At 38.1% G+C, this 25,552-nt stretch overlaps 1 protein-coding gene across 1 annotated transcript in view; it reads right to left on the bottom strand.

The window, feature by feature from the left end:
- Positions 1 to 25,552, bottom strand: part of LOC131431299 (protein dachsous) — a 234,053-nt gene that overhangs the window by 67,049 nt on the left and 141,452 nt on the right. The window lies entirely within an intron of this gene.

Here is a 25,552-nt window from a genome sequence, read left to right as displayed (position 1 = left end):
AATATTATACGAAATCGGTGTACCAGGACCTGGACGACGCTGACACCACGGTGGCGATGGAAAGGTTTGGGCAGAAGGTATTGGTCTGGCAAGCAATTTGTACCTGTGGTTTGCGGTCGTCGATTTTCTTCACGAAGGGCACAATTAACGCCAAGGTGTACGAAGAAGAATGTTTGAAGAAGAGAATGCTGCCACTGTACAGAAAGCATAAGGCTCCTCCTCTCTTCTGGCGGATTTGACTTCAGCCTACTACGCCAACTCCGTTCTACAGTGGTTGTCAAAAAATAATGTACAATTCGTGGAAAAAGACATCAACCCACCGAACCGCCCGGATCCTTCGGCCAATTGAAAGGTATTGGGCAATTGTCAAGCGGCACTTTTCGTGTCAAGTCCAAAGTGCGAGCGTTTCACAGAAACTAGGATTTTCTTCAATATAATCAGTGAAATGCATAAAAATGTAATTTTTCTACAATATATCGAAAACTGATGTTAAAATATGTTTTTTCGCTTTTTTATTCAATAATCAATGTTGCTAATTACTTTTCGATACACTCCTTACTATACTTGCACTCTTCGTGCGACGGAGTTTGAATTTGGATTGATTCGGTGGTCAAATGTGTTGGCACTTACTTTATCCTTAAGATAGAGCCTTTATGTCTACTGTAAAAAAGAACTGGCTGTTAATTTTAGCATCCGTAGATTTATTTCTAACAAATAAGTAGGAACAAACTTCTCCAATTGTTTTCAAATTTGCACACACTTTCTACATACAAAAAAAACCTTACCCTAACGTTTTTCTTTTCGTTTTTTGTTACTTTGGGGAGGTTTTACAGCTACAACCCAAGTAGCACACGTTATTACACTTCAATGACTGTAGCTTATATGAAACAAATTCATAGAATAAGTTGAAGACAGAAACATGCATGATAACTGCTATGTAACATGAAAAGCGTAAGAGGCGGAGCTTGTGCCACTTATTGAGGGTTGCCAAACAAGTTGTCAGTAACGAATATTAGATTTGATTTTATATCAGTCACAGTCTCAGGAAACAGTAAAGTTACAATTTGTTGAGTTTTTTTTTATTATGACCAAATATTTTCACCCGATAATCAAAACTACAATATATATTGAACTGAAGAATGTGTAAACTCATTATGCTATTCGATATTTAGGGTGAAGTTGTGTGGGTCCTTATTGAAAACGTTCGCGACATCGATATGTTAGGTTTAAGAACATCGACATAAAATTAATGTTCATATTTTCAATCCCATCATATGAAATTTGGAGCTAAAAAGTCAAAATGTATTAGAAAAGAATTTTTATTGGTAATTATTATTAGTGTTTCATCGATTAAAGTTAAAACAGTTTACCACACGTAATGAAAAACAAAAATGCATTTTGTAAAATCTAATAAATATTGTATTCATTGATTGTAATGGCTGCCAGTTGAATAAGTTTTCCTACCATATACTGTCGTGACAAAGCGTTCAAGTATTCTCTGGTAGAGAGAAGATACTTTCCAAAAAACACAAACAAAGCTTGTTTCGCACAAATACCGGACAGAATTCATAATTCCAGTTACTCTTCATATTAGCACAGGTTCAACTATACCATTTTTTATATTGAGAAATTATTCTCAACTTATTGATTTAATATTATTACCCGGCAAAATGTACGGAGACTCAAACTTTTGGCACTGTATTTGGTTTTCTTTTTTGAATTACAACGACCACGGCAATCGATATGAAACCATTACTTAGTTTTATCTGGTAGTGTGTTACTTTTTCATTGTCTGATTTCGTTACGGTGACCAGTTGGCAACCAAAAACAATCAATGCGAACACGGTTATTCTTATGAGATCATGCCTATTACTTATGATGAGCAAAATGATGAGTTATTCCTTATGATATGAATCATTTTTAACCGTGACTATATCTTAGGAATCGGGTTACCAAAAAATCACGTTGGAACTTATTGTAGCATAGTTTGATGAAATGTGAATTCGTAACATTATTTTGACTTCGTTGACACCATCATAGTTCGGTTTATTTCGTTGTGTTTTTCATGTGACCATTATGTCGCATATGTTTTATTTTATATTTTTCTATGAATAAGTTACTGGTGCTACTTGGGAAAATGGCGGATATTTTCGTGGAAAATTGTAGTGTCACCGCAAATCATGATTTCTAAAACACGTCCTCTCCTCTTTTCACCGATTTATTTCTCAATATTTTTCCACGAAAAAAATACAAAACGTAACTTTGGAAATTCGCGCAAAAACTAAGTAACTTTGGATATCTGCAAAACTTCGAAAATCTGTGTAAAAAAACTACGCAACTTATTATTATTATTATTATATCGTTTATTTATACCCGGTTTTAACCTAGTTACGGTCGTTCAACTACTTAACTTCGGAAATCCGCATAAGAAAACCTGCGAAACTTTGGAAATCCGTTTAAAAAACCAAACTTTAGAAATCCTCGTAACTTTGGAAATCCGTGTAAAAAGCACTGCGTAACTTCGTAAAAACCGCTTATTTTCGGAAATCCGCATAAGAAAATCGCATAATTTCGGAAATCCGTGTGAAAAATCTGCGTATTTTCGGAAATCCGCTTTAACAAATTGCGTAACTTCAGAAGTCCGCTTAAAAAACATCGCGTTACTTTGAAAATTCGCATAGGAATATCTTGTAATTTCGGAAATCCGCGTAAAAAAACTACGTAACTTCGGAAATCCGCATGAAAAACCACCGAAACTTTGGAAATCCGTGTAAAAAAACACTTATTTTCGGAAATCCGCATAAGAAAATCGCATAATTTCGAAATCCGCTTGAAAAATTTGCCTATTTTCGGAAATCCGCATTAACAAATTGCGTAACTTCGGAAGTCCGCTTAAAAAACATTGCGTTACTTTGAAAATTCGCATAAGTAGTTTCGGAAATCCGCTTAAAAAAACTACGTAACTTCGGAAAGCCGCAATAAAAACCCGCGAAACTTTGGAAATCCGTCTAAAAAAACAAAACTGTAGAAATCCTTGTAACTTTGGAAATCTGTGTAAAAACTTCGGAACTATTTTAGAAACTTCGGAAGTCCACCTTAAAAAACATCGCGTTACTTTGAAAATCCGCATAAGCTGGTAGTTTCGGAAATCAGCGTATGAAAATTGCATAATTTCGGAAATTCGTGTAAAATAACCGCGTTACTTCGGAAATACGCGTTAAAAAATGAACCGCGAAACTTTGAAATTCCACTTAAAAAGAAACCGCAAACTAGCCATTTTCGAAAAACAGTATAGATAAATTTAGGGAAAAAACGTGCCTAATCCACCTAGCAGTGAGATTTTTTTTTTAAATCAATCAGCATGTGTTTTTCGCGTGAATATTCTTTGTTGGGTTTAGTTTTCATGATTAATTAAAATAATTCCACAATTTTGGTTACAATTTATTTAAAACAACGAATCGCAGATAGGATTTGTACGAAGCCTTAAAATTACTCCTTTCAATCTAAACGTGTGACAATCGATTAAGCATTCCATGAGACAAACTAATGAAAACGAATTAACAACTGCACAAGTGGTTAGAGAAGAGTGTAAACAACAGGACGCTGCCATAAAAATTGACAGATTCAGATTCAGCGAAATGGCAGCGGTTTTTGGTTGCGTCCATACTTTCTGGTACAGTCTTTACTACTGGAATATGGCGAAAAGTCGCTTACATAAAAATATCGATATCTCTGTTAAACACCCGATCTCAAAACCATTCGATAGCGTTCAAGGTGATGGGGAGACCTTTCATTTGAGACTAGTTTGATCAAAATCGGTCCAGCCAGCTCTGAGATCTCGATCTCTTTGTTGACAACACACATACAGACACACCCGGGCATTTGCTCAGTTCGTCGAGCTGAGTCGATTGGTATATGACACCCTCCAGGCTTCGGAAAAATTTTCTAAAGTTTGAGCGAAACCTATTACCTATTTTTTATGTTTATAAAAAAAGGTAAACCACCATTTTCGAATTCAATGAAATGTTGTACCAAAATAGGAAATTTTTCCAACAAAAACTTTTTCTAATTCTGCACTTTCTGTTAATATCGAACAACTAGCAATAGAGTATTCTGTGTAATTTTCTTCCAAATTAAGTTTCCTTTGTAATTTTGGATGATCATGACTTTCAGTTAAGTTTAATTTATTTTTTAAAGTTTTTTTAGTTTTTATCCATCTTGCGGTTGATAATGAATATATTTACCTATCTTGGGGCAAATATTTTTCAAAACTGGAAATGTGAATCGATTTCAAATTTGCAGTCATTTCTTCCAGTGAAGGACTCAATAGCGAATTTGTTAATTATATTTTATTTAAAAATTTGAAAAAATTGATTTTAATAAAAATCATTAGTAAAACAGTTTTGGAATGAATTGCATTTTTCGACAATAACGATTTGAAAAAAAAACTAGCTAAAAAAGTGCGGCCCTTTTCAAAAGACAGTCAAGATCAATTTTGAAAAAAAAAAAACAAAGTATGCAAAGAGGCTTTTTTTGATAGAGTCTACGTGCCGGGAAAGTTTCATTCAAATCTGAGAGAGTGTTGCTGCCAACTGCGAATACGATTTGTCGCGAAATTCGTCTATTGTAAAAATTCAATGCCTACTTGTAGAATCGTGTTGCAGTGCGCATCCGTCACCCCACTGACGATTTGCTCGTGCAATACACGCTAAAAATCAAATATTTCGAGAACCGTATGTTTTCTTAGTTTTTTTCTGCTAATTATAAAAGATTAACACAAATCGCGCAAAGAAGTCAAGACGTTTGTTTTCCTGACTACCAACAGTGAGGATTGGAACCACTGTGATGGCGCATCATTAAAGTAAATCCAATTTAATTTACTGTGACCATGATACTGTGTACTGTACTGTTACATCGATTAAACGAAGATAATTTACGATGGTTTTTAGAGAAAACCATAATATCCTCAAAGCAGATTGACGCTGTAAAAACTTTTCCAACTATTATGAATAATCGTTCGCAAGTGCCGCAGTTGAGCTTCCAGTCGGGGGAAAAATCAACAGCTTCAGGTTTGCTCATTGTCAGAGGGAGCAGCAAAAAAAAACTAAACCTAAGCTGTAGCTGTAGGTATTGTGTCATATAAAAACATAACCACTTTGCAAACATTTGATTGCAACCTGTTTCCGTGTTTTGTATCTGCAGCCGCTGCTGTCTTCGGCGGCCATTTCTGATAGCGGTGTGTACCGTGGAAAAAACAACACTCCATCAGGATAAGCCAGCTTCTTGGAACGCATACCACTTCTATTAATTGCGCTGCCGGGAAAATCTTATCGCATTGTCTTATACGACGTATGCGAGTTGTACATTCATACGTGAGAGAGGGTACATTTATATTGAACGCACGAATGGCATGGCAGATATGCATTTCGTGCCCTGGCCATCATCATCGAGTTTTCATATTTTGCTGGCATAAAAGACTGCTGCACATAGTAATAATGAGGACTTGGAGAGTTCTCTGCGCCGGCCGTGCTCGGTGCAGAGTAAAGGGGGAGGATCCGTTGTTGTTGTTGTTGGTTGGCGAGTAGCTCAAATAGAGAGGTACACCCATCAAGCTCGAAATCGATGGCAGTCTTACCCTGTACCTTCAGCTTCCCCCCTTCCTAGAAATGAGCTAGAGACGCACGTCCAATACTCCATTTTTGCGTTTCGCGAGCACTTCATGTCGGTATACTGGCTGCCATCATTCGACACTGCCGGGCCAGCTAGACTAGCATGCGCATCGGATTGGAAGAGATGCAAAAAAAAATGGAAAAGAGGGAAGTGGATACATGTTATCATAAAATTAATATTTTCCATTCTTTTTTTTTTGTTTTATCGATTATCTATCCAATAAAGTATAATATTAAAAGTTTATAATGACGAAGAATTATTTTGCACTTTTATTTTTTCTCCTGTGCGCTGAGAAGAAGTGAGTGCTGGTTGGTGCCCCGGTTGGTGCTGCACCAGCCCATCAGGAAGATCTTTGATTGGTGTATGCAATGGAGTTGGCTGGAAAGGGCGGGTAAGTGCAAGTGCATTTTACATTTTACTTGCCGGGCACATTGCGATGGCGGCCAGAAACGTGAAATGTGCTTCTTGATAATACTTGTGTGTGCCCACACTTTGCCGTCATCATCATCGTCGTCATCGTCGTCGTCGTCGTCGTCGTCGTCGTCGTTGTGTTCCTTTGCAGGACCAATCGATGGTAGAAGGAGCGTGGATAGTAGATCGTATTGAGGCGCAGCATAAGTCGTCATAAAAACGTACCACACCGTGGCAGCAGCAGAGTGAGACAGCAAACATCTACGGGAATAAGCACCCCTTTGTAAGTGCATCGGCAGAAGCAGCAGCAGCAGCAGCCGGTCAGTGTCAGAGTGGTATGCTGTTTGACCGCAGCGACGATGTAATCATCATACATGCATCCAAGGGGGAAGCTGAAGAGCGCAGTGGTGGTGGGGGCACTAAGAGCATATATTAAAGAGCGTTGTAGTGAGAAAAAAAAATTGAAAACAACAGACCAGAAGGGAAACAGTGCTCACAGAAGCGAAGAAAGGGCATCAAAAGTGCCACGAAAAACCGCTCCGTCTTCCGAAGAGAGATGAACGAAATGGACAGAAGCAAAAAAAATGAAAAAATAAAGAACGGAGTTGATATCGCGGTGCAGTGCAAGTACTTCGTTTAAGCCCGAGAACCAATCAAATTCAATGAGCATTGATTGCAAGGGATGAAATATTAAATATTTGGGAAATTATTGGATAAAAATGGCGGCGGCCGAATGAAGCGAATTTGCTGATGTCTGGGTAGAGATATTTTTCCCATTTTCGTTCACATCCGTTTCTCGTCGAAAATTCGCTTAAAAATTTGATGGGTGCTATCGGCTCCTGATGCTTCTGTGCACTACAATGGGATGCGAAAGGGGACGGGTGCATTTCGCGATGGCGATCAGAAAATGATAATTTTCGTTAGCTGGTAATTTTTCTTCATTTATAGTCTGAAATGAGGGGATGTGCTGGGTATATCTTGCCAATTTGATGTAAGTATAATGATTTATTCTGGATTATGTGTAGCGACTGCAGATGACGGACCGTCGAGTGGAATGGAATGGATGATGCAAACAAGGAGTTTAGATACCGCGATGGGTCAATAGCCCAACGGATCGTTTTTCGAAAGGACGCTGAGTTAAAAATTGTTATCTAAAAAAAGCTTACCAGCTTCATTGAATATGGACGTTATTTTCTCTGTTTCGGTTTGAGTACAACTCTTGGAATTACCAAGCTATTATTGATGTTATTGCTCGCGATTTTGTCAAAAAATATAATTCGAAATTTTTATGTTTTAGTGCTGGACCAATATAGGGCTGAGTGCTTTGAATGTCACGTCAGAAAATCTCGGCATCGGCTACGTCTAGGGGAAAAGCATCTCAGGGTAAATTTATTGCTTTCAATCTGAAAAATCATATTTTAGTTTTTACTTTTCTAAACGTTTCGTCTTAGACTCGTCACTGTAGAGCATTTCAAATTGAACCGCTTAGTGCAACTAAAACAGTTCAACTTGAACCGCTTACCGACACATAGGAACCAGCAATATTTTCAGTGATTGAGCGCAGTGGACTTACCACTCGTTTTGTTGGCTCCATCGTAATGGACTTTTGAATCTATCAGCTTTGAGTATATCTTAATTCAATAGTTATTGTTAGTGATTACTATTACACTAGAACTATGAATCATGAGTAATTATGATTGATTAACACTAGGGTTTTTTCTTTCAAATTATGATAAAAAACGATATTTTATTCAAACTAAAAATTGATTGTCCGAGGTTCAACTTGAGCATAATGAAAACCGGATGAAATTAAAGTTATTCCTTCACGAATTTTCGAACTTCTGATCGAACGCTCTTCATCAAGTTCCGGACAAGTGTTGCATCGCATTTTTTGGACGCTTGAGCCCAAATTTTTTTGAATTCTCGCATGTTCCCAGCTGCCTTACCAGTCTTCTTGAAGACCCTCTTCACGATTGCCCAGTAACGTTCGATGGGTCGAAGCTGAGGGCATTTTGGTTGATTGTTATTTTTCTCAACGAAATTTGATAATACACTTTTCCGCAAACCAAATGAGAGTGATTTTGGCATAGTGAGCCGACGCTAAATCCGGCCAAAACAGTGGAGGTGTACTATGCTTCGTATGTAAAGGCAGCAATCTCTTCTGGAGACACTCAGATCGATAGATTTCTGCATCTATACAATTTCCGGCCCATTGTTGCTGCTCGATTCTTCTGTTCTACACTTTGTTTCGAGATTTTCTGCTTCTTGTAGGTCTCCAGGTGATTTCGCCTCTTGATCCGCTGGATCATTCCGACACTCGTTCCTGCTTTTATGGCTGAATCACGTGTTGACATTGATTTGTTTTTCATGATTAGAGATACCACTTTCTGGTCCAGTTTCGGATTGGTAGAACCGGGTTTTCTGACTCTTCCTGGTAGCTCATCCAAAAAATAGTGTTCCCCAAACTTATTAATAATGGTTTTAACACTGGCATGATGAATTCCAAACCGCTTCGCCAATTTTCGCATAGTAATACCCCAGAATCTTAATTTTCACTTCCTTTTCAATTCGCGACATTTTGGAATCGCAGAATTTCAACCGCACAAACAAGTAAACAAACGAAAGCTGACAGCCATACGCACAGCATGCTGTGATCTGAGCATAAAAAAACCATCACAAATACATGCGTACAACACAAATGTATGTGGATAGCTTATTGTCGATACACTCCTTAACTTGCTTACCATGTATATGCCTGAGTTTAGTAGAAAGCATGGGTTCTCCTTCAAAAGAACGATTGAAGACAAGAAAATATTCAAGTATTTTCGGTATCTTTGACAGTAGTTCACGAGACCCTTCACGCCGAAACGCCGAACGTGAAGCGAAACTTGACAGATCGCCCGAAATGTTCGTTTGATTCTTGCAGTAACACATGGATCAATAAGTCCCGAGACTAACAATGGAAACAACATTTTTTTTGCAAAATTTTTTTTATTCATCAACATAATCATCTTTTAGGGTGATACAATGGTTCCAACGTTTTTCCAATTTTTCTATAACATGTTTATAAAAAAATTATCTTTCGCTTCAAAATAAGCTTCAGTTTCAGCGATGACCTCCTCATTTGAGCCAAATCTTTTTCCCTGGAGCATTTTTTTAAGATCAGAAAAGAGCCAGTAGTCACTGGGGGCTAAATCTGACGAGTTTGGGTGGGGAAGCAGATCAAAGCCCAATTCGTTCAATTTCGCCATTGTTTTAATCGACTTGTGGCAGGGTGCATTTTGTTCCATCGAAAGCAATCGCGGCACCCACTTGGAAAAACCTTTTTCATGCTCAATTTTTCATGAAGGATGGTAAATACACTTCCATATGATATCTGTGTCATCTCAGCAATCTCACGGAGCTTCACTTTACGATCTTTCATTATAATTTTTGTCACTTCACTCACATTTTCCGGTGTAACGGCTTCCACAGGTCTACCCGAGCGTTCCGCGTCATTTGTGTCGGTACGACCACGTTTAAACTCGGCGAACCACCTACAAATCGTTGCTTTTGATGGACAAGAGTCCGGATAACATTTTTCAATCCATTGTTTCGCTTGCACGGTGTTTTTACTCATTGAAAAACAATGTTTTATCAAAACACGAAACTCGTTTTTTTTCATTTTTTAAACAAACTTCAAAACGACTTTACTCCAACCTCGACAACTCAGCTGTTTCTGGTCGGATCGACTTAAAATTTTTAACCCGTTTCAAGCAAAGGTTAGAAACGTCTAGAAAGACGTGGTTACTGGTTTACTACGAGCGCCATCTCTGCTTTAGTCTCGGGACTTATTGATCCATGTGTTAAACTGACAAGTATGTCAGAGTGAACTAGATGCGTTGCGAAGCGACTAGTGGCCGATCGCGTCGCACTCACTCTGACGGGGGCGACGTCTCCTTATTTTATCTCTCTTGTAAGGACGTTGCCTAAAAAACTCGATTCAGCCATTAAAATCACTATACATATTTCATATTGCTGATTCATTCGCCTTGCTTCACATACTTGAGCACACAATTGTTTAACATTTCTTGAAAATTAATTGGCTTAGGGTAGCGAAATGGCAGCGCGTATGTACGGAATGCATAAGAACGCAGTCCTGTCTCTAAGTGTATCTTTTTCCAAAAAATCATTTTTTCAGTAAGTTTTTCATTCATTTGGCATCTCCAATATATGTTTCCACTCAGTCATTGGCAAAACTGAACTTATGATGTGTTCGCTTCTCTGCTCCTAATTTCATCTCAATGGATGTTCTTTCATCGTCGTTGGTTTTATATTCGTCCTATTAATTAGCAATAGCGATTGGAATCAAAATAAAACATTGCACTATGGCACTCTTAGGTTCAAAATGTCAATATTTTTCTCAATAGGGCCCAATGCCAACTGTGAGGCAACACACACGTTTTATGTTTAAAATTTTACTGTAAGGTTAATCTGGAATGGCCCTTTTAAAAATATGAAAATATCAGATGGATAGCCGATGAAACGCACACACATTTAACAGCGTTATGTTGACTATATCGGAATGAAACCAGTGCTACTAGATTTGCCACAATGGTTATTTGATTAGTACTTAACACGCTCTTTCTGGTAATATTCGGAGCCGAAACAGTATAATTGATATATCAATATCAATGATATAATTAAGCTAATGTCACGGATACCAAATAAAACTTGTTAATGACAATTTAAAGAATTAAAAAATTCTGTTTTATAACATTATGAGAAAACTTGGCAACCTTGCGATACTAAATGAGATGAAAACAAAGCGCAATCAAGTGAATTAAGTGAAAAATTTGATCATTTCATGTTTTTAAAGACTTTTATTGCTTGTCGGGTAATTTTTTAAGTTTTTAATCGTTAATTAAACAAGTGGCAAGTGAACAGTTACTATTTATGAAGTCATCCAACATTCAAAAGTGGTGTAATCATGTGAAATAGTGATCATGTTTTGAGACGAATCGATGGATAAATATACAGAAACGTGACGAACTGTAAAACTTGAGACGAAAATGATTTCTAAATTGAAAAGTAAGTTTATTTTAAATGGAAAAACGATCATTGAAGAATTAAAAACCATTTTTTTTTCAATGGGAAAATGTGACAATAGTTCAAATAAACATTTTGAAACATTTCACAGTTTGGTGTTGGATAAAGTGTTTATTTTAATTTTCTGTTTTTTCGATTAATTTTCTAATTCTTGAAAAAAAAAACATTCAACTTTGTTTCAGTGTATATATTTTTGGAGTGTCCAAACTGATTTTCTACAACGAGATTCAACGATTCGAGCAAAGAGCATCGAAAAAATGAGTATGCCCTTCTTAAAATTTATTCTCGAGTCAAATCCGTGATAGAAAGCGCAAAATAATTGTTTGCCATATCGAAGACGTGTGCACAGTTTCATTCAAATCGATTTTATCAATTTCACAGAATGCTTAATCGTATGTTGATGAAAGAACAGATTCTAGAAAAACATCAATCACATCCTCTAACTTTTCGAAAAATGAATTCGAATATCAATTGATAAGTATTAACAAATTCTGTTGAAACAATTGGAATTTCATGCAAAGCTTTACAATAAATTTGGTGAAGCTATTTCATGAAATGTTAAAATTAAAGAAAAACACTCTAATCCACAACCAGAAATGAAGCTTTTATTTATAGAAAGAAATAGTATGACAGCAAAAACAGAACTCATACCTTTAAGAATTAACTTTACGTACAGATATATAGTGAAATATTCAAAATTGTGTATATATTGACCCAAAACATCATGATCTTCATCGTCAATCCTAGTATTTTGAATTGACACCATTCCACCTCATATGGATCAAAGGAAGCGGCTAAGCGTGTGAAATGTAAGAAAATGTTTATGATTCAAATGCTTAACGAAAAGGTCGACGACTTATCAGATTTTGCCATAGGTTTAGCGAAGAGATTCAGATTTTGCCATAGGTATAGCGGAGCTTTCAGATAGCTCATTTACTACCTGCAAAGTCGCCATTTTGACATTATTTTATATTAATCACGAAATACCTAGCCTCCAACAGCTTTAAGTAAGACTCAGACAATCAGTCGTTCGTCGACGCTCCGTTGAAAATAGTTTAATGCTGTTAAAGTTAAGTTTAATTCACTTAAAGTGAAAATAAGCATTTCATACGAGTCAGTTTCATTGCCACCCCTTAGCGGTAACTATCACCTAATGGCACGTGTGAATCGTACTTCAGCCGAACAACATATTTGTTTCACTAAACAACATATGATTTAAAAGGCTCTTTGATATTTGATGATTTGCCACAAGGGGCGCGACCATAGAATCAAGTTTGGTAATCTATGCTCGTATAAGGTTGTTCAAAGTATTAAAATAAAACAAACAGTTAAGCTTTGAAACTTTTAGATTCGACGATTAAAACCGATTCTATTTGATGTATTATTTATTGCAATCAGAGCTATCGAAAGTCATTTTTATTGCCTCAAAATAGACGGAAATGACTAGAAATAAATTTCACTCTCAACTTCGCTGCATGCATTGCATTTTCAGTCAACGATATAAGCGGAACAGTAGTTTCAAAATGGTGTCCTTTCGTTCATTTTACCCTTTCAGTCATATTCGGTTTCCAGTGCGAATCGTATACTGTGCAGTATCTATATTCAACCGAAGCTTGGAGAATCGATAATGATAGAAAACGAATTACAATTATGTTTTACCTGTAGGTGCTCGTATCTATAATAGTTTTGGTTTACAGAGAGGTTTTGGGGTGTAATTAATTTGATTTATCATATTTTAAACCCTAGGTTTCGATTTGTCGTAGGGGAGCGACTGATGTTGGCATTGTTACTCTCTTTTGTTGTAATGAGAGACGAAAATGCTTCGACTGGCTTCGTTTGTTTCGAATGCGATCATTTACGAATGAGACAGTAAAAAACGTTCTGGATACCTAGCCATGAGATGATTTATCAATCAATCAGCATGTGTTTTTCGCGTGAATATTCTTCGTTGTGTTTAGTTTTAATGAAATTATTTTAATGACCGTCATTTTAAATGGATTGTAAATCAAATATTGGAACATTCAGTAAAAAGCGTTCAAGCAGACAGGTTGTGTTACTGGCTTGGGAGTTAACGGCTATCACCGAGTCAAGGCAACTTTAGCTGCAGGTAAACAAAACCCGCCTGCGCCTATTGCAAACGCAGCAAAAGCTGGTGTACAGTCAATATTCGGGGCGTTCCCGACTTGGAAGCAATCGAAGAAGGACATCCCATTCATACGCACAGAGGTGAAGAGACACAGAGGTGCGAACGCATAGAAGTGCTCAGACACAGAGGTGCGGAGACGAAGGGGTGTAAAGGCACAGAGGTGCTAAGGCACAGAGGTGCTAGGGCGCATCAGCGCAAAGCCGCAAAGACAACCACCAGGTATCAGTTCGTATGGTGTACAGTACCGGTTGCGGTGGACAAAACGAAGCATTATCGTGTGGTGCTACACAAGAAGCATCACAACTCATCGTCAACAAGAGCTACAACGCTGTATCTAAGGCCAGGTACAGACAGCGTACAGACCAAGCTCAGCGAAGACCACGACGGCAGAGCAACGGAGATAGAAGACAGCAAATTTAAAATAGTTGGAGCGAGCTTCATGCCGAGTACCTGTGGAAAGCAGAAAGCGACTAACAGGTAGATCTATAATTTTATTTTCTTTCACTTCAAAGAATATTCTCGTTTATATAATTCAGTTGAGATCAATTATTTAAACATATTTATGTAATGCATGATCTAATGGATGAGAATCCAGGAGATCCATCTCTGCCACCAGGCGAAAATTTAACGGTTCCTAACTCGCAGAGAACGAAGTTTTACAATGAAACTTCTGCGGGCCCATGGATAGTCTATTTTCGGCGTAAAATGAAGGCATTAAATTTATTTAATATATCTAAAGAATTGACATCACGATTTCCCGCTACCAAAGAGATCGTAAGAGTCCATAAAGACAAGATCCGCGTTGTAGTCGATTCCTTGAAGCAGGCTAATAAGATTGTTGTTTGCGAATTATTTACCCGCGAATATCGCGTATATATTCCTTCGAAAGACGTTGAAATAGACGGTGTTATCACCGAAGCGGGTCTTTCGGTTAAAGAGTTGCTTGAGCATGGAGTTGGACGTTTTAAAAACTCTATGCTTGAGGGAGTAAGAATACTCGAGTGCAAGCAATTGTACTCAGCATCTTTCGAAGAAGGAAACAAAACTTATCGACCTTCAGATTCGTATCGAGTAACATTCGCTGGATCTGCCTTGCCTAGCCATGTCCACATCGATAGAGTTCGCCTTCCTGTTCGGCTTTTCATACCAAATGTTATGAATTGCACGAACTGCAAAAAATTTGGCCACACAGCTACTTACTGTAGCAATAAGTCGAAATGTACAAAATGTCAAGGGCCTCATAAGGATAATCTTTGCGATAAAGATATTGAAAAATGTGTTTATTGTGGAGAAAGTCCTCATGATGATCTTTCAGTATGCGCTGCATTTAAATTGCGTAAGGACAAAATGAAGCATTCTTTAAAAGCACGGTCTAAGCGCACATATGCGGAAATGCTCAAAACTATCATTTATGTCCCACCTTTGGAATCCGAAAACGGTTTTTCAAAACTGGCGGAACCAGAGGAATCTGACTCTGACGGAAATAGTGAAGATACCTCGTTTGTCACTCCTCAAGGGTCAGTTAAGAGGAGATTATCAAACCACAAAATACCAAAAAAGACACCTAAAATTACACCTTCAAAAAAAGATCCCCGTGCTAAATCTAAAAAGCCAAATTTAAAACCAAAAACTGTGCCTCCTGGTTTGTCAAATTCACAAACCAATCCAGGAATTAGCACAAGAAAAGACAATAATTTAGTGGGCTCCGTTTCACAGCCACCATCAGGATTACTGAAGTTTTCGGAAATTGTAGAATGGATTTTTACAGCATTCAATATTTCTGAACCTCTAAAGACCATCATAACGGCATTCCTTCCAATAGCTAGAACTTTTTTGAAACAGTTATCAGCTCAATGGCCAGTTCTTTCAGGTTTTGTATCATTTGATGGATAATTTATCATCCGCCGCAAATGATTCAATCACTGTTCTGCAGTGGAATTGTCGAAGCATCATGCCAAAACTTGATTCATTTAAAGTTTTGTTGCATAGTCAAAAATGTGATGTATTTGCTTTATGCGAAACATGGCTTACATCAAACATAGCCTTAAATTTTAATGACTTTAACATTATACGTCTCGATAGAGACTCTCCGTATGGTGGAGTGCTTTTAGGAATTAAGAAATGTTATTCCTTTTATAGATTAAACATTCCTTCGACTTCTAGTATAGAAGTTGTTGCTTGTTAAATAAACATTAAAGGAAAGGACATTTGCATTGCTTCGGTATATATTCCTCCAAGAGCTCAAGTTGGACAACGACAGCTTAATGAAATGGTCGAAGCCCTTCCTGCTCCACGTTTGATTTTAGGAGATTTCAATTCGCACGGAATGATGTGGGGTTCCGTTTACAATGATAGCAGATCATCTTTAATATATAATATTTGCGACAATTTCAACATGACAGTATTGAATATGGGTAGCATGACACGGATTCCAAGACCTCCTGCACGTCCAAGTGCATTAGATTTATCTCTTTGCTCGACTTCAATTCGACTAGATTGCACCTGGAAAGTATTTCCTGATTTACACGGTAGCGATCATTTACCAATCATCATCTCAATTAGCAGTAACGAATGTATTGCTAATTCAGTTAATATTCCATATGATTTGACAAAAAATATTGACTGGATTAAATTCCAAAGTAATATGTCAAGTATCTTAAATTCCATGGAAGTGCTCCCCCCACTGGAGGAATATGACTTCCTCGTTTGTTCGATACTGGAGGCCGCTGAACAAGCACAAACCAAACGATTTCTTGGCCCATCGTCTAACAGAAGACCTCCAAATCCTTGGTGGGACGAAGAGTGCTCAGATGCTAAACACGCGAAACAAAATGCTTTCAAGACATTTTTAAAACGAGGAGGAGGAATTTTGAAAAATTCTTGGTTTTAGAAACCAAGTACAAGAACATACTTCGGGTCAAGAAATGCAGCTATTGGAGACATTTTGTGGAAGGTTTGTCAAGAGAAACCTCAATGAGCACTCTTTGGAATACGGCCAGACGAATAAGGAATCGTAACGTAGGAAATGAGAGTAAGGAGTGCTCGAATCGATGGATATTTGATTTTGCGAGTAAAGTTTGTCCAGATTCTGTTCCTACGCATAGCATTATTAGGGAGTCTTCTTCAAATGATGATTCCATTGATAGCCCCTTTTCAATGATGGAATTTTCCATAGCACTCATGTGTTGTAACAATAACGCTCCTGGGTTGGACAGAATTAAATTCAATTTGGTGAAGAATCTGCCCGACCTCGCAAAAAGACGTTTGTTGGAATTGTTCAACAAGTTTCTTGAGCAAAATATTGTTCCACCTGACTGGAGACAAGTGAAAGTTATTGCCATTCAAAAGCCGGGGAAACCAGCTTCCAATCACAACTCATATAGACCTATTGCAATGTTGTCCTGCATCAGAAAATTGTTCGAAAAAATTATTCTTCGACGTCTCGACACTTGGGTCGAGGCGAAAGGTTTGTTATCAGATACTCAATTTGGCTTCCGAAGAAATAAAGGGACGAATGATTGCCTAGCATTACTTTCGTCTGACATCCAAATTGCCTTTGCTCAAAAACAACAAATGGCCTCTGTATTTTTAGACATTAAAGGAGCATTTGATTCAGTTTCCATTGATGTTCTTTCAGACAAGCTCCACCAACATGGAATTCCAGCGGTTATAAATAATTATTTGCACAACCTTTTGTCAGAGAAACGCATGCATTTTTCACATGGCGATTTGACAACATTCAGAATTAGCTACATGGGTCTCCCGCAAGGCTCATGCCTCAGTCCGCTCCTGTATAATTTCTATGTAAACGACATTGACAGCTGTCTCGTAACCCCATGTACACTAAGACAATTGGCAGATGATGGCGTGGTTTCAGTTACTGGATCCAAAGCTATTGATCTGCAAAAACCATTGCAAGATACCTTAGATAAATTGTCAGTTTGGGCTGTTCATCTGGGTATCGAATTCTCTGCGGAGAAAACAGAGCTGGTCGTCTTTTCAAGAAAGCATGATCCCGCGCAGCTTCAGATTCATATGATGGGAAGAATGATCCAACAGGTTTTGACTTTCAAATACCTTGGGGTGTGGTTTGATTCCAAATGCACGTGGGGAGGACACATAAGGTTTCTGATTACAAAATGCCAACAAAGAGTAAATTTTCTTCGAACAATAACAGGGTCTTGGTGGGGTGCTCATCCGCAAAATCTAATAAAATTGTATCAGACAACGATACTTTCAGTGATGGAATATGGATGCGTTTGCTTTCGTTCCGCTGCAAATTCTCATATTATCAAACTGGAGCGAATTCAGTATCGTTGTTTGCGAATTGCTTTAGGCTACATGCATTCGACACATACAATGAGTCTTGAAGTTCTGGCGGGAGTTCTTCCATTGAAGGATCGTTTTTGGGAGCTTTCGTCGCGACTGCTAATAAGATGCGAGGTACTGAATCCCCTAATTAATAATAACTTCGAAAGGCTAGTTGAGCTTCAATCTCAAACAAGATTCATGACAGTATATTTTAACCATATGTCACAGGAAATCAACCCTTCAAGATATATTCCTATCCATGTCAGCCTCCTAAATGTCCCTGACTCAACTTTATTTTTCGACACATCCATGCAGCGCGAAGTGCGTGGAATCCCGGATCACCTACGCTCTATGGAAATCCCAAAAATATTTTCAAGTAAGTTCAGGCATACTGACTCTGAGAAAATGTTTTACACGGACGGATCGCGAATTGAAGAAGCGACAGGGTTTGGTATGTTCAACAATAATGTTTCCGCCTCATTCAAGCTTCAAGAACCTGCATCTGTTTATATAGCAGAGTTAGCAGCAGTTCATTATAGCTTGAATGTAATCGTTACATTATCTCCAAACCATTATTTCCTCTTCACAGATAGTCTGAGTGCAATTGAAGCCATTCGCTCAAACGCTGCTGGCAAAAATGAACCGTTTTTCTTGGGCAAAATAAAACAGTGTCTGAATGACATATTGAATAATAATTATCAAATCACATTAGTCTGGGTCCCGGCTCATTGCTCCATTCCAGGCAATGAAAGAGCCGATAGTTTGGCCAAACGTGGTGCTATTGAAGGTGAAATTTATGAGCGACCGATTGCTTTCAACGAATTTTATAGTGCGACTCGCCAAAGAACACTTGCCAGCTGGCAAGCTTCTTGGGATAGAGATGATCTAGGTCGGTGGATGCACTCAATTATTCCTGTAATATCGACAAAGGCATGGTTCAAGGGGCTGGATGTGAGTAGGGACTTCATTCGTTTGATGTCCAGACTCATGTCCAATAACTACACGTTAAATGCACATCTCCTTCGAATTGGACTTTCCGAAACTAATCATTGTGCTTGAAGCAAAGGCTATCGCGATATTGATCATGTCGTTTGGACATGAGTGGAGTATCGTGATGTCAGATCTCAACTAATAAATTCCTTGCGTACCCAAGGTAGACTATCCAATGTCCCAGTTCGAGACATTCTTGCTTGTCGTGACCTTTCTTACATGAAACTTCTTTATCATTTCATAAAGACAATTGAAGTTTCAATTTAATAATTGACCCTTTTGAGGGTTAGTTCTGACTCCTACTGCGTCCATTAGTTCATCCAATAGCAAAATTTTAATAAAAATGAACAAACTCAAAATAGGTTACGAAATCAACAACAAAATGTATAAAAATTTAAACTTATCTTATAATTTATAGCAGTTAATCGCTTGGTTCAAATAATGTTCTTAAGTAGATTTAATAATAAATAACGAAATAGCTAATATGATATTTAAAAATTAAGAGGAATATGTTTTATTAAACTCAAATCGCTGTGACTATAGTAGTATTATATTAGGTTAAGAATTCTATGTAAAAGTGATGATACGGCGAAGAAAAACTTATGTAAATTGCCTTAAGAAATAAACGTATTTATGAAAAAAAATATATTGGAACTGCAGGACGAATTGAATATAAAAATTGTATGAAAACTTAAAATTGTTTCTTTCAATCTAAACGTGTGACAATCGATTAAGCATTCGACGAGATGTAGAAGTGAGTTCCTCCTTTAAGTGTTTGTCATTATTTATGATACTTCCAGAAACGGTATTCAGAGACCAGAATAATCAAGAAAAGTTCGTATGTCCATGAATTAGTACGACGCACCCGGTGAACAAACAAAATTAGGTTAAAGCCGGGTATAAATAAACGATATAAAAAAATAGTATGACGAATAAATTGGAATAGCTTTGAGCCTAACTTTGAAGATTTTGACGGTTTCAAACTCATCACCCTGTAATTTCAAAATTAGAAGTCGGGATCGGATAAAATTTACCTATTTTGTATGGGACCATAAGTAAAATTAAAATTTGAAATTTTGTGTATTAAATTCGTTTTGGCCTTGTTTTAGCTTCTCTATTCTCGATTCTTTCGGAAGCGGAATTCGGAAATCGGTGTAGCCGAGGTCAGTTAAATTCGCTTAAAGGGTTGTTAACCATTTCATTAGATTCTAAATTATTGAAAATCAGTGTAGACATCTTAGAGAAACCGCTGCCAGTTCGCAATGGTTCAGAATCTGTCAATTTTTATGGATGCGTCCTCCTGTTTACACTCTTCTCTAACCACTTGTGCAGTCGTTTATTCGTTTTCATTAGTTTGTTTCGAAATGCGTGGACTTTCAGCAGAACAACGTCGAAAAATTGTGTACAAATGGTGCACAGAACGCGGACTGTCACTGAGAAAGATAGCAAAAATGGAAGAAGTAAGTGAAAAAGCCGTGCGAAATGCAATCAGGTGAGGATGTTCGGTGAGGATAACACCTTTGAGGATAAACCGAAAAAGGGTCGAAAAAAAAGTCCTGCTAACCATCAGTTGGATAAACGTAAGGCGTTCGAGCAAAAGAAGGAGGTTTCAGTTCGGGATGTGGCCAAAAAAGTGAGCACTTTGAAGTCAAATGTTCTTCGTGCTAAAGAACGTTCGAATCTTCGAACCTATAAGAAACAGGAACAACCAAAATGTAGTCCGAAACAAGAAGCATCGATCAGGCCGAGGGTTCGAAAGCTGTACAAGACGATTCTTGCTGGAAATTTGAACTGCATAATCATGGACGACGAAACCTATGTGAAACTCGATTACAAATCCTTGCTGGGACCACAATATTATACGGTGCGAGAAGGGCAAGTGTTAAACCAGTCCGAGACATCGATTGAAGTCGAAAAATTTGGTAAGAAAGCTATGGTCTGGCAAGCAATTTGTAGCTGCGGTAAGAATTCGAAACCTTTCATCACCACTGCTTCAATGAACAGCGAAATGTACATCACAGAATGTTTACAAAAACGACTTCTACCCATGATTCGAAGCCACAGGGATCCTGTTGTCTTCTGGCGAGATCTTGCTTCTTGCCACTACTCGCAATTAACGGTAGAATGGTATACTACCTAAAATGTCACTTTCGTCCCAAAAGACATGAATCCACCAAATTGCCCACAACTTCGACCAATTGAGGAATTTTGGGCATTAACGAAAGCACATCTTAGGAAACATGTTCGGTAGCCGAAACCATTCATTCGAAAAAGATTGGAAAAAAGTGTCAAAACTTGTCGCCAAGAAGTCTGTACGGATTTCAATGAGTAACGTTCGCAAGAAGGTGCGCCAGCTAGTCTACAATGGCTAAGTAGCAAATGTTGAGAATAATATTCTGTTGTTGTAGTCTAATATTATCAGTATATCGAAGAAAATTTGAATATCTAACACTTGTGAATTATTTACAACGAAATCAAAGTGCGTCCATACTTTCTGGAACAGTCTTTATGGATTTATTTTGAGCATTTCGAAAACCACTTAATTAAAATTGAATTTCGCCACTTTTATAAATTTTTGTTGAAATTGTACATCGTATCAAGTTTGTAATTTCAATAAATATGCTGCTTATTTATTGTTGATAGCAAATAATTGTGGATTAACATTAAATATTTACAATGACGTAGGTGACTAAGTATCAACTAATTCACAAAAAACTAGTTATTTTTATGTAATGGAAAAGTAAATTTTTTCAGCATGGCATTGCAACGTAACGACAACTTATTTTTAATCGATCTCCAATATGTGCTAGTCCAAACTGCGCTTTTTGAGTCACGCAAAAGGTTAGATGTTACTAACAATCACTCAAATTTCTTGTTGCAAACTGGTCACAAATAAGCTACCGTCACAGTCACTTGGTTGGGCACAGTTCGGAAAAAACATGTAATTTTACATCTTATAAAATACACACAAACAGAGCGTCGTAGCTCACGCAAATTTTCTCTTAGCAACATTAAAAATGTGTGATTTGAAAACTACATGGCTTGTGTGATTTGGAAATCAATGACATAAGAAAAGAAAATTTGTGAGCGACCGTGGCTTGAACCGATAATCTTCAGATCACAAAGTACGATCGTTAATCGAAAGCGTCCGAAAGAAGCCGAGTGCAAGTTTTAGTCGGTACATGTAACATTAATGCAAGTGCGACACAAAATCGTTACGAATGAAATTCCCATGATTTTAATAGTTAGGTTTCCAGCTCCCGTTTTCAAGATAAATAAAGATACAGCTATGATTTTTGCAAAGATAATTTCAAGTTGTTTTATATCTGTATTTAAACTGCTAGGAGAAACCAATTTTTTGATACAATTAAAAAAAAACATTGAAAAGTAATGGCAAATGGAAATTTTTGTAATTTTTGTTTTTTTTTTGTAATTTCAACTAACAAAAGTATAACTCTCATTTTCCTTCAAGTAGATCGAACCGATCGAAGTAGATCTGCGATCTGATCGGGAAAAGAAATAATTGCACATTTTCATTTTGAAATATGATAGTTGTGCTATTCTGCAAAAAGTCGATATATTGTACGAACACCACCCAAGAGTATGTTTCGCGAAAAAAAAGCCATATCGCCAAAGGTTTGTTCATATTCCTACTTGAGAGCTGGATTTCATTCCGATATGTTATCTTCCAGTAGCAGAAATGAACATTAAACAACAGCAGCAAAAAAATGTGCTTATGCCAACGCGGATTTAAAACTATATCCCTTATGGCAGCGACGGACGATAGTACCGGAGACTAAGGACGTAGGACTTCAGTCCCGGTCGATATGGAAATTATTCATTTTCTGTTGTTATGTGCTTTTGTTTTTCGCTCAAGTCTGTTTATACTCGGTGGCCTTCTCTCTTCTCATGCAAATCGTATTATCTAAAAAAGAATTGAACTGAAATTGTATATCTTTTTCTTATTATTGCCGACTTCTCGGTTGGTTTCACTTGTGCCTGTGTTTTTCCCCGCCATCGCGCTTCCTTCATCCTTCGAATGCATATATTCCGTCGGATCCTTGAGTCCAAATCCAACACTGCACTTTTTTTTCGCATGTGTTACCTCTCAAGGTATTACATTTGGGACTGAACCCCGCACGACCCCGTGCTTGTAGCGACCAATCAATGGGGAATTGTTGACCCTATTTGAAGTGGTTCGTGAATGGTGAGCCGAGCAGTGTATTCAAATTCTCCAAACTACATAAATTATCGTCGTCAGCGTTGGAACTATCGTTGTCGAATCTTGAAGCATGTCGCGACTGTCGCTGTCGTCGTCGTCGTCGTTGTCCTCGAAGCATGACAGGAACCCCGAAATGTACGAAATCGAAGATTGTCCTTTGTTTGAAAACGTTTTTGAATACCACGCCTGATAGTCCCGTTTTATTTTTTTTTCGGGGGATGACATCCAATCGAACAGAATGTGGCCGCCAATTTGACGGGCTGATGATTTGATCTTTGCGTTCGTTCGTCCGTTTGTTTGAGTGAAAAGTAAGCCGATTTTTGATTCACGTTCGAAGCGAAGGGACGTTTCAGACGCTTATCTGACTACTCTAATCTGCCGTCCCGAAGGATTTTCCCAGTCCCACCAGTCCAATTAAGAATAATTGGATGGTATGGAAATTTCCCCGAATTCTACTATTGCTGGATTGTGATAGCTAACAAAGCTTGAAAGAAAAAAAATAAGCGAATGTTAGCTTTCCATTCCGCCCAAGCGTCGCGGGCTGTCTTCCGTATTCCGCAGGGACTTTCGAGTTTCGAGCATATTAATTGACAATTTTACATCCAATGCCATCAATTATGCCGATCGACTGCGCATGCATTATCGCCACTTGCTATCACTTTTCGTGCGATCTTTGGTGCTCATAGGTGACACTATCTTCCTGGACAACTTCTTCGCTAACTGCAGTCCAAGTACTAGCCGCAGAAAAAAAGTGGAATAAGATCGATGCAATCTTTGGCTGTGTAAATCCTCTAACGCTGAGCTAATCACGGAAAATATATCGTTTTCTGACCCAGCTGGAGTCACACTCCAATCGGGACCCCTGAAGTCATTTAGCCAGTGTCGTAGCGAGGATTCAATGTACATTGAAATTCACATGCTACCAACGGTTCACTTTGTTCGACTTCCTCATTGGCTACGTCTATGGTCGGAATCTAGGCGCACTTGTATGAAAAGAAATAGAAAGTTGAGTTTGTCATCGTTAGCGAAACTGGCCCTGTGGTGGAAAGATGCCCCTCGAGCCGTACGCTAGCAATCAATGAACACAACAAAGTTGGTTGACCACAGGAAAGGGGTTCGAGTGAAGGCACGGGCACTTCTCCTAACATTGCAATGCCACACATATATGTAAGTTGAGAGCAACCGTGGTTTCGCAATGCACTGCCGACGACGATTTTATCCATTTGCTATATGCGAATGCGACTGCGAACTGCAAGACGACTGCGGATACCCTGCGGGAATTTTTTCGCGCCCCTTTGGTTCACAACGTGACAGAGCTCCTCTGATTTATGCGATCGTCTATGTTAATATGATTACAAAATTCAGCCCATCCAAGTAGTAGGTAGGTACAGTAGGTTTTGTGCTGCCCCAGTCTTCACCGACCAACTGGGTCCAGCGGTCCAAGTAGTCGTCGGTGGAGGTTGTCGGATCGGAATCAGTGATTCCTTCTCGGTGACTAGCTTCGACGAACTGTAGGTGTATTTCACTGTTTTATAGCAGCAGGCTATGGTTATTGGAGGAGCTTTCACCATCTCTTCCTTTGCCGTTCCGCACCTGCGACTGTTTCCCGGTTTGGTTGGCCAACCCCTCAGAGTAGAATTGTGTTTCAGTTTGCGTTTTCTGCTGTGTTATTTGGAAGGGATTAAGGAATAACACGCAGATTACGTAAAGCAATCCTGATTCGGCGAAAGTTTCACGTTTACCATGTTTCAATCGAAAGGGGCTCGCTATAACACGGCGTAATATTATAGTGTGCAGAACTGGGATTTTGTGAGAACGTAAATGTTACTATAAATGTCAATATTTCTCACGGCAAAGGTGGCCTTCGGACGCTCGGTAATCTTATGAAACTGATTACGTGATGATAGCAGAGATTTATTTTTATGTCGCTCAAAAACTGGGCAATCCTTTTCAGAGTGTAGTTCAACGACTGCCATATGATTGTCACACGGATTAATATTTTATATTTTATTAATATTTGTTGCTATCGCGTTCCCGAGGCTTGTCTGTATTCTTACTCAATGGAAAAGGATGTACAACAATGGTGCCATGAGTGATATCTGATAAAAAGAGGCAACAACAGAAGGGGAAAAAACACGAATAAAACATGGGCTGAAAAGTCCCGGACCTAACGCATAGATGGCGCTTGCTTTTATTGCAGTCACCTTTTTTCAGTTAATACTAACCTTTAAAAGACAGCTGTTAAAATTTCATGATATTCTATTCATTAGTTTGTGAGTTATTGTGCTAAGAGTGACGCTCCGTTTGTTACTTTCAGAACAATAAATCAAAAACAATTTCGTGTTTTAATTTTTCACTACTTCTTGATGAAAAATAAACCGTTCAATCGAAGCAATGACTTGAAAACCGTTATGGAGACTCCGCTCTACTGAAAACAACAATAATACGTTGGTTTGCTTCAAACGTGGTCTTAGAGACACCGATGATGCAGAACGCAGTGAGGTGATAACACCAGAAAACATAAAATTTTTTTTTTAATGATCGAAAAGTGAAGTTGCGTGAGTTATCTGACATCGTAAAGATATCAAAAACGTGTTGGCTTTATATTGCATGAGCATTTGACTATGAGAAAGCTCTGTTCAAAGTGGATGCCACGTTTGCTCACTGTTGACCATAAACGAGAACGTGTTGATGATTCTGAGCAGTGTTTGGCC

The sequence above is a fragment of the Malaya genurostris genome, chromosome 2 (genome assembly GCF_030247185.1).
Source record: "Malaya genurostris strain Urasoe2022 chromosome 2, Malgen_1.1, whole genome shotgun sequence".
In the NCBI taxonomy this organism is placed as follows: Eukaryota; Metazoa; Arthropoda; class Insecta; order Diptera; family Culicidae; genus Malaya; species Malaya genurostris.
The sequence above is the reverse complement of the archived record's forward strand: the minus strand, read 5'-3'. Positions and strand labels throughout refer to the sequence as shown.